Raw genomic sequence first — 12,301 nt, 5'->3', positions numbered from 1 at the left:
GAGATGCCTTTCAAAATGATACATTGTGTTTTTGTACCAGTGATGTTCTTGTGCAAGAGATCTCAGTGTTGCAGAAATCACAGATAATGGGAAAGAGGATGAAAGGGAACTTGTGCAAACATTGTCTGGAGTATGGGAATGACAAATGCCCTGGGGAGGGATCCTTTAACCACTCCAGCAAACTCCATTATAATCAAGGTGTAGGCAAATAAAAGGCCATTGTATTCACAAGTGAATCAAAAGAACTTTTGAAATGCCAAGAGGATTTGAGGGGACAAAAATGGAAAAATAGGAACTTTTAAGGGCAGTCAGGACTCTCGTTGCATATGGTTGACAACTAGCTTTTGTACTGGGAACAGGGCCATACATTAGTTCATTTCTTAACGTGGCGCTTTCAGTCAAATATCATTGTCAAAACTAGGTAATATGGTACTAACCTGGTAGCTGCCCCAAAATGCCCCAATAGTGAAGAGGTTCAGACACATTTCCACATATCAGAGGAATGTAAAATATATCTGCAAAACACAAAGGAAAGACTTTAACAGCCTGGAAAAAAAAAAAAACAAAAACAAAAACAGTCTGAGAGAAAGATGTGACCATCAGATATCTCTTTGGTTTTCCCAAAACCTGGCTAGGGCATCTCACTTTGTATGTTGTTGAGTTAGTCTGACCAAAACCAAAAACAATGAGTGAAAATAAAATATACTAATGCAGTCAAAGGACTAAAGGCAAACTATTTTCTCATCCCAGGAACTGGCCTTAATACACAGTTGAAGCTGAATAAAATGAGGTGGATGAAAGACCTAGGTACATTACAACTTGCAGCAAACTATCCACAAATGAACACTAGTTTAAAGATTAAGGCTATGTTAAAAAGCACTTTTTGTTTCACATCTCAGAGTGTGCTGCTTTTGACTTGACTTGTCAACTCCATTTCCATTTCTTGGCTAACATGACAAACTGTACAAACTGATGAAAATCTTATGACAGAAGCAACAGCCACAATTTTATACTGATAATTTTAACTTTGCATTGTTCACTGTGTCCTCATTGTGTTGTACTTTATCTGATATACATAGCAGTTGCCTCTGGGCAGGGACAAGAATAAATTATATACATTCTGTAAGTACAAAGGACTCAAAAGGAACTAGTTAAATTAACAATAAAGATACAACAAGCACAGTAGTCATTAATCCAAAGAAAATGTACTAGTTGCTGTTCTTACAAAAAGTTCAAATTGTCACAAAACATTTGCAAAATATTCCACTCTCAAATTGCTTTGGCAATTGCAGTGGAAAATCTCCGGGGTCAGAGTCTCTGCTAAACTGGGCAGAGAAGCTGAGCCAAGGGAGCAACATACTTGAGGTTGGGATACAATCATTTGGCAATTCCTGTAAGGAACTATCCTTCTTTTTTGCACAAGGGAACCTCCTGCAGTAGGATTTTGCAATAGCCAGTTTTCTTTAGACATGAATATGAGAAAGGGAGTCAAGCATAGCTGGAATGACTCTTAGACTCCAGCCTGAGACTGAACAACAGGTAATGTTTCTCAATTAGACATGCTAATCCTCGTTACAAAAGCCAGACAAGTATGCTGTGCACTCATATATTTAGCTGAAGGGTTTGCTACAGCAACCTTCTTATGGTGCATAGCTGAGACAACCCAGCTGTGTCCTGGCCTGAAGGGATCCTAGATAACAAATGGAAAGTAATCCTTTTATATTCATACAGTGAGATTATAGGTATGTAACCCCTGCAAGCCACTTTGTTTTCACTAGAAGTGGTGGTACGTTGGTGGTAGGATTCGTTAGTGTGTAAGAGAAGAGAAAAACAGGTATTTAGGTTTTGTCAAAAGAAATGAAGGCTGACAGCTAAGAGAGCCTGCTCTTAGGCAGGAAGTAACAATCCATTTGGGTCCTTAGAGGTGCTTCACCATCCATTGCTCTCCTGTATTTAATAAGCCTAGGTCCAAATTTTAAATGTCATGCCATGCAACTCCACAAGTATTGTGGGACAGGACAGACTGTGAAATGGAGCCAAGACACTGCAGAACTGGGAGCAGAGGCCAGAAAGTGAGAGCTAAACCCAGCCTGGATTTGGTTATTCTGGTAAAGAGAGAAGTGAGGGACCCCAGTGCCCTGCTCCATCACCGCTCACCATGGCTCCCTTCATTGCACCTCTCTTCCCTACATCTTTCCAGCATTTTCCAGTTACCTCAACTTCACATGAATTTGTGATGACATCCTGCTTCAATCAGACTTGCCGTACAACATTCAAGGGCTTGTACAGACAGCCTTCAGACTTTTATCCAGCCTAATTGCATCATTTGACACTCACTGTCATTTAAAACTTTTTAGCAACTGATAGGTCATCAAAATAAAATCCTTCTAATACCTTCTTCTTGTACGTGCCTGAGATTCACAGAAATAGTAATCAGCATTAGAAAAGTTTCATTCTCAAAATCAAATTGCAGGAAAAGATTTGAATTAAGAGGTACATTTGAAAAAGCATAGGAGCTTTTCACCAAACAATGATAATAACAGGAGGTCTTTAAACCCTATTGAAATATAATTAAATACATGTTCACCTCAAAAATTATTGTAAAGAATTAGGCTTTCCTAAAGCCATTCAATAAACCCCTTTGGAACCTATTATGAATCCTTTCAATAACATTTTACAACTATTCAGTTTTGGGCCTTTTTTTTCCTGTTGGCTTGGTACATTTTCTTGAGAGAAAAAAGTCCTAGTGCCATTGTGTTAGCTTTGGGGAAAAATGCAGTGCTATAAGCAAATGCAAACTCTCTTTTGTTTTCCCCTCATTACCCAATAGAATAAGAATAGGGTTGTAATTGAACAAGTGACCTCACATTTGGACACACATAGGAAAGAATGAAATGTACGTTATTGTAAGTTTTCCTGAGTCTACATAAGCAAACCTCTCCAGATACTACACTAAATGTCAGATCCTGCTTCTTATGAAGTCAGCAGGAGGTTTACCATTGTCTTCTGTGTCAGCAGGATGCAGCCTCTAGTATTTATCTTCAGATGTGGTGACTTGTCCATGTCCGCCAATGTCCGTAGAGCCCTGGCTACTTAGATTAGTTGAAGATCTGCCAAGACATGTTTATATTCAATCAGTATTGAAACCTCAGCATGCAGGAATTTTAAAACAAACAAGCAAACAAAACCAGCAACCAACAAACTAACCAAAACTCTTTGTTAAAGGAAGTCCTGAAGGACTGTCCTGCACCTTTGGGAAAGGACTGTGTGTGCACAGAACTGAAGAACATGGAAAATATTTGGATACGGTAACAGACAGAGCAGGGGAGCCACTGCATGGGGCACATGTTTCCTTTGCTCACTCTTGGTAGCATGCTAGCTGCAGCTCTTCACAGATGGATACATGAGAGCTGGAAGGGAGGATGTAGCCACCTTCTCCTTCTCCAGGGGCCCTGTGGGGCAGAGGCAGGAGAGGGAAGGTGTGAGCACCAGATGTCAGCAAGGGACAGGGAATGCCAAGGGACACGGAACGACAGCTGGGCCTCAGGACAGAGGGACTGAGCCAAAATTCCTGCTACCAGCAAAGCCACTGAGCCGACTGGGAGCAGGGACTGGCTGGAAGGGCCATCATGGTCTGGGAAGGGGACTGAATACAAACCTTTCCATTTTGCCATTTTTTCCCTCGTATTCTGTCTGCCCCAATCACTTTGAGTTTTCTCTATTTAAAAACCTAAATATTTTCAAACCAAGTTTTCAGTTTATATAAGCCTTCCAGTTTTCCGGGAGAAACTCATTGTAAGGGAAAGGCTTGGCAAATCTGCCTCAAACCTCTGGTCATTGGAGTCCTGTCAGAAGTACTGAGAGATACCATCTGCAATGGCTCATGGAATTTAAGATTTTTTTGAGGTTGTTTTATTTAAGCAAAGCCATTCCCCTTGCTATCACCTAAGCTGCAGTATAAACACACTCGTCTTAAAATTTCAGTGCATCATTGTTTTGTTTGAATGTGGCTCTTTGGAAAAAAAGTCCTGCTGTTGTTTACATCTCGCTAAGCCTTTTTATTCAGTGCCAGACAAAAAGCAGATAGGGTGCAATGCTTAATAAGGACAATAACTACACTTTATTTGGGAGTCAGCCCACCACAGAGAAGAGATGAAGTCCAAACAGCTGTGATGAGATCCATATTCATAAGAATCCTTCAACAATGTTTGCATTGCCATAATGCCAGCTGCTTAAAGAATATGCTCAACACCCCAGTGAGGCAAAATTAAAATAATACTCTCAGTGGGAAAATGGAGATGTAGGTAGTAAGTTGCTTTCCTGAGGTCACAGGACTTGCATGTGGTGCAGACACCAGCACGACCCTCCAGCCCAGGGCTTAACCTGAAGAGTGAACTTCCCCTTTAGCTGCTTAATCACTGTATGCATAATCACAGGACCAGCAACAGGGAAGTCCAGGACTGCTGTAACAACAGAATATGAAGCTGATCACAATTACAGGCATTTCTGCTGACCCCTCAGACGAAAGCGAGCTGCTGACGAGCAGCCATCACTGGGGTGATATGAGGATCAGCATTCATTGCCATTAATAGAGCCACTCCCTCAGAAATAGTAATAGTTTTAAATTTTTCTGTGTTATATCTCGTTCTATTTAAAAATTCAAAGTAGCCTGGTAAGAGCTGAAACATAACTAGCTCCACTGAAAACTATCTGTGACTTAGCTAACCTGTCACTGAAGCAGTAAAGAGGGATAGATGAAGTCCAAGAGATTCTGGCTGACCACAGGTGGAGAAGGGGCACCCTGTCCACACCAGACACCGAGGAGGAGATCATGTGGGTGTGCACCCGGGATGCTCCATGGTACTCAGCCAGGCAATTTGCACATCTCTGCCTGGGGACGACCACCTATATTCTCTGGAGGTCTGAAGGAAGACAAAACCATTTCCCTACTCTGGGGCAACCCAAGCCCTTCTAACTGTCACCCACTTCCAGGAACATGTCTCACCTCTGGTAACACAGGCAGTGGCCTTCCCACAGGCTCCTGTCCCAACTGCCACAGTTGCACCCATGCTCATGACTGGCACTGTGGAAACCACTCCCCAGAGCAGAGCCAGCTCAGCAGCTAAACTCACTGAATGGAGACCTGTGTCCTGACAAAACATGGGGAGCTGACAGACACAGAAGCAGCAATGTTTTCCTCCTCTTCTGAAGGGACCCAAAAGAGCAGTGGTACCATCATCAAGGAAAGTTGATGAGACGGCTGAGGAGATGACAGAGAACCTTCACTGTACCAGGAGGTTCAGGACTGTTGGGGCACAGGATCAGCATGCTAGCCCAGCATTTCTAGCTTCAGGGAAAAGGGGTGAAAGGCACAGAAAAGGATTAAGGCAAGTATATTTCTGGGACAAAGGACAGAGCTGAAATCAGGGAGAGAGACAAAAACATGCACCCACATTACTCAGATAATCATTTGGTGAGCTCAATGTCTCAGCTGTGCCTGTGTCATTTCTCCACTTTTTTCTCTTCTCATTCAAATGGCGGAGAACCTGCAATAACTGTTAAACATATTGTTAACAATGCAAGAGTGTTTCCTGTTCATGCAGTAACTCATTGCCAGGCCAATAAACTCTTTGGCTTTTGGCCTTGCAGTATTTATTTGCAGTGGATACCCCTCAGTTAAGTCACTTCTGCACTTTTTGGGCACCAGGCAGCTGATCTACTTGAGATTACTTTTTCAAGAAAGATGCACTGTGCCTGCCTGCTGATTACAAAGTGAGCTTCAAGTGAGCAGGTCAGCTGTGGCCATCCATACTCAGAAGGTGGACCCTGCCTGGAAGGAAAGAGGGCTCTTGGCTTCCTGCACCGTCACTGACTGGGGTAGGAAGAACAAGAAAAACAGTCCATCATTTCAACCTCAGTGACTTTTGTGAGCCATGCTGTTTTAAAAGCAACACCTGCTAGGCATAAACCTTTCACTTCAACCAAATTCACAGATTTTCCTGGAAAGGGAAATGAGTTCCTATTGCTCAGCATAACCACCAGGAAATGCAGCAATTCCTTTCCCGTGAAGCCCCCTAATTAATACCATCTTGAAGTAAACTTGAAGTAGGGATTAGATAGGGTCTCAGCCCCTCTGAGATAATTAGAAATATACCTACAGCTTCAGTGCTTTGCAATCTGATGTATAAATCCAAACATTGTACAATATACTGCAGTGTCATCATGGTAATAATTTATAAATAAATTACTTCAGCTTTGCAGGACAAATGGTTACAGTACTATGAAACCTGTGTGGACACTGACTATACCATATCTGATTTGAACAGTTTATTGTGGGTGGGCTGTTGCCTTCACTGGTACAGTTTACCTCTTTTGTTTGTTGTTAGCTGAAATTGTGAAGAGTTTTCTTAAATCATCTGAATATAAAGAGTGTTTTCCATCTGTTTCCCTTTCCATCGGAAAGGAGTCAACAACTATTTGGATCTACAGCTGCAAAATTTGATTGTGGATACTTCCAATGATCAATTAATTCAGGATAGGTTTTGTTTGGCTTAAACTCCCATGCATTAAAAGAAATGGCTCCATATAAATTGGTTTGATCATTTCATGCTTGCACCATTAAATGCACTGTTTTGCAAGGAGCCAGTCTTTGAGGTAAACTAGATTTTTGAAATCCTGCAAGCAGGACATGTTCTTCCTACCAAAATATGTGCCTTTGCAAAAGTATGGACTCCTCCACTGCTGGAGGAGTTGGTGTTTACACATATCTCTGTGCCATTTTACTGTCTTTGAAGAAGTCAGTCCTGCAAAGCAAAGGCACTCAGTCGCATCTGAAACATAAACAGCTGCCAAAAATATGCTTGTAATTAAGGTCGAGAGTCAGGAAAGCATCCTTATGCAGAAAGGTTATTTAAGCATGTGTTTAAATTTAAGCACATGTTTAAGTCACGTGAAAGGAAGTAATGCTTCAGCATTCCTCCTTCCACTGAGTGTCATACCCACTCTCTACTGGAGAAATCAGTAATTCATCTAATGAATTGAATGCAGTGCCTGTATTTCCTGAGAAAGGTGCCATATTTAAATATTTTTCTAGGTAAGGGTGGGATTTCAGTATATGCTCCACTGGGTTCCTAGATCAATGCCTAAAATCAGAAAAAATAAAGAAATATGAATGAGTTAGTCATCGTTCCCAAAGAAAAGACCCTTCTTTTGATTACAGCCCACATTTTTTCAGGGAATCACTATTCTCTATAGTTCTGGAACAACTGGGCTGAAGCTGGAAAGATTCAGAGTAAAGTCAGTGGCTGCCATCTGATAAAATACACTTATTTCCCAGCATGAAAAATCAGCACATGCACAATGTTGGGTTTGATGTAAATAAAAGGGTATGCAATTTCAAAAACGTCTACTAATTTGTTTTAAACCGGTATAATAATAATTATGACAATGAAATAGCTTTTGACAAAAACTAACTTTTTTTAACTGCAGGCTCTATTTCTACCAGGTTGGGATATTTTTTAGACAAGCAGATCCATACATAATTAGGGGGTAGCAATTGCTTTGCTTTGTAAAAATGTAGTCCCATTATCAAATTTTGATGGATTAGAATAATGAAGATCGTGATGTTTTATAAAGGACGTTCAACGATTCCAGTTTAGAATCTGCTTTACAGCATTGTTTGCTTGGCTTATAATCCTCCCATAAAGTTTGTTTGCCCAAAACATTTATTTCTTTACTTCATTTGTATTTTAATTGCCATAAATGTCTGAGCTGTAAGAATTCCAAAGATACAGGGATTGATTCCATTCACTCACAGACTTTATGCAACTGTGACTCCACTAACTTTAGCTGTACTGTTCAGTTCACCACCATACACAGACATCTTTCTCTACCAACTTTACAAATGTTTGAGAATTCTTTTTTTTTTCCCCATTTTGAAGAAAATATGAGTAAATTGGAAAACAAAGTAAAATATTTCATGTAGCTTTTATTTTCAAAATTGTCTAGTTCTTCTGACAACTAGAAGGGAGAAAAGACCCGTCTTGTGCAAATATGTCCCCAAAGTATGACAATTAGCTAATAATATAGTTGATTAGTTAATTTCATAGCTTCAATGTTGAAGAAAGAGCATGAGTGAGAAGTGATTTCTGTATTCAGATTAATACCATATTTTCACTTTATTCATCCCAAGACTCAGAAAGTGAAACAGAAAACATGCACATGAGGTTTGCTCAGCACTATATAATATCAACATCTGGTCTGAAAAACCCACATTCATGTGATTTGTACATACAGATGAAATACTCTAAGGCTCCCCCTGACACTTGCCCAAAGTATCATGACTAAGAGATTACAGTCACAGACACACCAGCACAGAAATAGCCCTGTATCAGCACCTTCTTTTGCAGCATGGCTTGCATACCTTGTCACATGGTGAATGAGCAGATTTGGAAACAGTCCCTCTCAGGACTGTGCTTGTTCCTATTCCCTGTCAGGTCTTCTGTGCACAGCCCACAATTAGTGTGGGGTTTCAGCAGTTTCTTGCAGCACCATCTGCAGCCCACCACCATCCCAAAGGTGTTTTGACCCCAGTGGGCTGAAAGCTGAGATGGCAAGTACAGTGGGAGGAGGAAACAAAGTAGAGTGTCAGAATCAGGCAGCTGATTTTTCTACCAAGTACCAAAACTAGATAGGAAGATAAAAAGCTGATAGGACAAATTATTTACAAAAGCATGATCTGACATGTTGCTGTTGTTTGCAGGGTTTTACTGGTGATAAATATTGCCTAGCAATTGCCACTGAGGGCAGAAGTCTCTGCAGGAACCTCTCTGCAGACATCTAGGTCTGACTATTGCAATCCCATCCTGATTTAGAACAAAGGTGTTAAAAGTTTTCTCTGGAAAATGAACAATTTGTTTGCTCCTTGGAGTTTTGGTCTATGTTAAGACAGTAATTCAGCCCATACTTTTCTCTTTCAAAACTAATCAGAATAATATTTAATAAGGAAAAAATAAGGAAAAACATCCAAGTCAAACTTATTTCCAAAGATCATTTTAATTTCGTCTGCTGTGATTGGTGGTCAGATCAGCACTGCTCAGAGAAGGACACAAAAACCCTGCAAATGGGAGTTAAGGATTTTTGCCTGAGCCAGGTCTCCCAGATGCAGCATCTTGTTTTCAGCTTGTAAACAAATTTACAGTTTGGTTTATTAGTGTCCAGGGAGGTCAGGTGACCTGTCAGTTGTCTCCCAGAGAGTCCTGCATGGCACTGGGTTTGAACCTACCTGGTTCCTAAATTTCTACTCATTTGAATACTTCCCATCCATCAACCTTGCTCATCTCTGACCACTCCCCAACCACCAAACCTTCTTCCAGACCGGGTTTACAGGTTGTTTTTTATAACATTCATCCAGATGTACTTAATCTGGTGGATTCAGTAAAACCTGAATCTGTATTGAAACTGTGTTTTGAGTGCACTAGAGTGGGGTAACAGTACCAAAGGCCTTTTTGTGATGCACCCTCCCCACTTAGCACTCTTACAGACACAGTCATGGGCAGGAAATCTTCTGTACTGACTAAGCAAGGAATACCCAGAGCTGGTAATGGCAAGAAGGGTCACTGTTCCCCAAACATGCCGAGTCTGGGGTGAGCCAAAGACCCAGCAAATGCTGGAGAAATACATATTTTGTTTCTCTTGGGCAACCTGCTTCCCCTGTTGCACTTGGAAACATTCATTAGCTGAATGTCTGCTTCTTGGAAGTAGCTGCTCATCGCCACACATCTCCAATCTGCGTCCCAGAGTTTCCTCGCTCATCAGAGCCATGACTGAGCCCATCACAGGCCCAGGTTGAATTGCTTTTGAAATCAGTAAGAGCTTTTAAAATAGTAAGTTCAAGGGAAGTAGAATAAGAAACAAAATAGGGGGGTTTATTATTGGTTTTATTATTATTATTAATTGCAAATTTGACAGCAAAATACACCTGCTCCCCCATCATACAGCCCAGGGCTCTTAATAGAGTTGTGTTCTGGGGTTTTGCTCAGCCTAAAGCAATGCATTTCTCTCTGGAAATGTAGAAATCTTTTGCTACCTGACAGTGAACAAATAATCAGACTGAGAATCAAAAAAATCAAAACAAAATCGAAGCCTTCCCATTAAACCTCCTTGCAGTGTTGGTTAATTTACATCATTTTTCTGTGCTCCAGTTCCCTCTCCTGCAAAGTGAAGCTATTGAAAAATGTTTGCCTTTGCCAAGCACTGGGTTTTCCAGGTAATGAGGACCATACTAGGTATAATCCTCCTGAAGGTTTACAGGGTTTGAAGAACTTCCTCAAAATTGAAATTATGTTTCATGGGGGTTTTTTTGACTCTCTAATTAATGACTTGATTGTGTAGGTGCCCAGAGAGGAAAGTGAACACAAATGTTAATAAAATTAGCCTGGGCATGGGTACAAGAAAGAGATATTGTTCTTCACACGGAGCAGTAGAGTATGAGGCCTTGGACAGTGCTGCCTGGCCCTCACCTCCACCACCGCGGCTAGTCTCTGACGCCATTTAGGGAGCTGAGCCAGCTTAGAAAACAAATCTACAGATCCAGTTTTGCTAAAGAGTTCATTTGAGCCAGGAAAATCAAGATAGTTTACCACAAAACAAAAGGACTGACATTTGCTAAATAACTGTGTTGTGCACCATATGGTTTCCTACTCAACCTGAATCTTGCAAGGAGGGCTTCAGAGCTACCCTCCTGGGTGGGGATGAGCACTCAAAGTGGAAACAACAGTGCCAGCTACTTTGCAAAATGCTGCCTGGGACCGTTTTTATGATTGCCAATTGATTTGGAATTGATCAGGGATGGACATGTGGCTTTGGAGATTCCTCCTGAGAAGTCACCACAGCTGCTATTAATGATTCCCTCCTGTTATTCATGGTTGTGTTCACATTTTTGTCTAAAGCACCTTCTAACAGATGCTATTTTACAAATGCTGCACTGCAAAAACAGAAAAGAAGATCTTAGGTCATTTCCACATTTTAGTATGATACCAGATCTAAGCAAAGCCTGTGCCTCTAAGAGTGCCTGAGACAGAGATTTTTCCTGCCCCTGGTGCCAAACAATCTACACCAACAAAACCTGTTTCTGACTGGTCCATATGGGACAGTGTCAGAGAGCTCTTTCCTTGTCAATCCTGATTCAAAAGTGACTCTCAAGTGACAAATTATTAAGGCATGCAAACCATCTAATTCAGTCTATCCTTACTGAGCACAGTTATTTTATTTTTAAAAAACCTAAACAAACAACAAAACAAAACAAACCCTAAAAATTAATTAAATTGCTGTGGTTTGTTTTGTTTGTTACACCCTGCTACATTCACATCCAAATGAAAGGTCTTGTTCTACTTTGTCACAAAGGATATTCCAGCCCTTCAAGGTCACAATAGCAATTACCGCTTTTCTTAATCCCCCTAACATGGGAGGCCCCAACATGAGCTGTAGCTCCCAATAGAGCTCAGCTGGGTCAAGCCTCCTCCTGACCACCTTCTTCTCAGTCCCTGTGGTTCAGGCAGTCAGCAGCCCACAGCCTCCTCTCTATATTGCAACATGCTGCCATCAGACTATTCAAGACAAAAGAATTCCTAATCTGGATTACATAGCAGGAAAAAAATGGGTGATTTCATGGCAGGTTTCAAACTGGTACATACTGGGACCCTGGGTGGAAATGCAGCAATGCTCTGTTGACCCATGCTAGAAAGGCGAATGGCCGGGGCAGATGGGTCTTGTTAGCAGCAATGTACAGCATAAAAAGGGGCTTGTGTCCTCCCTTTGAAATAAGCAAGTTTGAATTGTGAGACATATTGTAAAGTAAAGCCTTAGAAACAGAAAGTGCCTAAAAAGTCTCAGTGTTTGACATTGCTTAGTTTTAGATTACAAATGAAAAATACAGGTCTCTCTCCAACTCAGAGAGCAGAAGCTTTACACATGCTTTTGCCTGTATCTCCATATTTGCCACATCAGGGGAGTTGTGTGATGCATGGTCTTTCATTGCTCATAACCGTATTCTGCTTTAGTTTTAAACAAAAGAAGAGAATAGGTACATTTCTCCTGAGTTCAGCTCTGGACTTTGAAATACAGATTTTGAGATGAGAAAGACATACATTCTTCTCCTAACTACACCATATTTTTTTCTGTGGAGGAAGCGAACATTAGCCAAAAAGCAAAAATATAATCCACGAGTTCCTGTATTTTAACTGTCTCTCATCTTGAAGCAATAAACAAAGGTTAATCAAATACTTACTAGCTGAGTAAATAT

General features: G+C 41.0%; 1 long non-coding RNA gene across 2 annotated transcripts in view; it reads right to left on the bottom strand.

The window, feature by feature from the left end:
- Positions 1-448: 448 nt before the first annotated feature.
- LOC141918883 (uncharacterized) overlaps positions 449-12,301 on the bottom strand; it is a 33,701-nt gene continuing 21,848 nt past the window's right edge. For both annotated transcript variants that reach the window (XR_012621821.1, XR_012621822.1), the window contains exons 3-4: positions 2,998-3,110; positions 449-515 (exon numbers count right to left, since the gene is read on the bottom strand). This is a non-coding gene — a long non-coding RNA (uncharacterized LOC141918883). The remainder of the gene's footprint in view (positions 516-2,997; positions 3,111-12,301) is intronic.

This window comes from Strix aluco, chromosome Z (genome assembly GCF_031877795.1).
Source record: "Strix aluco isolate bStrAlu1 chromosome Z, bStrAlu1.hap1, whole genome shotgun sequence".
Classification (NCBI taxonomy): Eukaryota; Metazoa; Chordata; class Aves; order Strigiformes; family Strigidae; genus Strix; species Strix aluco.
The sequence above is the reverse complement of the archived record's forward strand: the minus strand, read 5'-3'. Positions and strand labels throughout refer to the sequence as shown.